The sequence below is a fragment of the Corvus brachyrhynchos genome, unplaced genomic scaffold (genome assembly GCF_000691975.1).
Source record: "Corvus brachyrhynchos isolate BGI_N302 unplaced genomic scaffold, ASM69197v1 scaffold236, whole genome shotgun sequence".
Lineage (NCBI taxonomy): Eukaryota > Metazoa > Chordata > Aves > Passeriformes > Corvidae > Corvus > Corvus brachyrhynchos.
Window position 1 is genome coordinate 1,118,942 of NW_008238660.1, and position 869 is coordinate 1,119,810.

The window sequence follows — 869 nt, forward strand, 5'->3', positions numbered from 1 at the left end:
CGTTTGGGTTGATTTAATGATTTTTCCAAGCATTTGACCACACAGTGCTGTGAGTGGAGGGTCTGCAGGAGGAGCTGCTCCACCACCCCCTGGAGCACTCAGTTGCCAACCAGAACCCCAAGTGGGTTCTCAAGAGGAGGATGCTCAGCACGAAGTGCAGCTGCCCAGCTCCAGTGGCAGAAGGCAGGAGGGGTCTGTCCTGTGGGGTCTGCTCTGCATTTCGGCTGCCTGTAGTCAAAATAAGGGGACGATAACCCGCTGGGCATCAGGAAGAATTGCTACACTGAAAGGGTGGTCAGGCATTGGAATGGGATGCTCAGGGAAGCAGTGGAATCACCATCCCTGGAGGTGTCCAAGGAACACCTGGACGTGGCACTCAGTGCTCTGGGCTGGTGACAAGGTGGGGCTTGGGCACAGCTTGGATTCGATGGTCCTGGACAACCCTCCAAGACAGGGATCAGTGAGGAAATCCCTGGTCTTCTCCAAACACCAGTCCCAGCGGTCATTTCTCCATCCCGAACTTCCACCGGTGTCTCTCCAAGGAAATTCCCAGGTGTACCTGCACCTTGTGGGGCCCCACGTCTGGATCCACAATTCCCAGCCCATAATGAACCCCCACACCCCCCCTGTGCCTCGTCTGTCCCCCGCTTGGGTCTCTCCGCACCAGCACAAAGCCATCCTTCCCCCCGATGTTCTCCGTCCTCCCACCCACACACGACTGCGAGACTCCCCCAGCTAATTCCCACAGCAGCTTCCCCCACCCCTGGGAGAGACCCCCTTTTGCTGGAATCCGTGTCTGTCCCTGGCCTTTCAGGGAGGGGTTTTTGGTGGTGAGCCGGGCGCGGCGGGGGCAGCGGGAGCCGCATTGT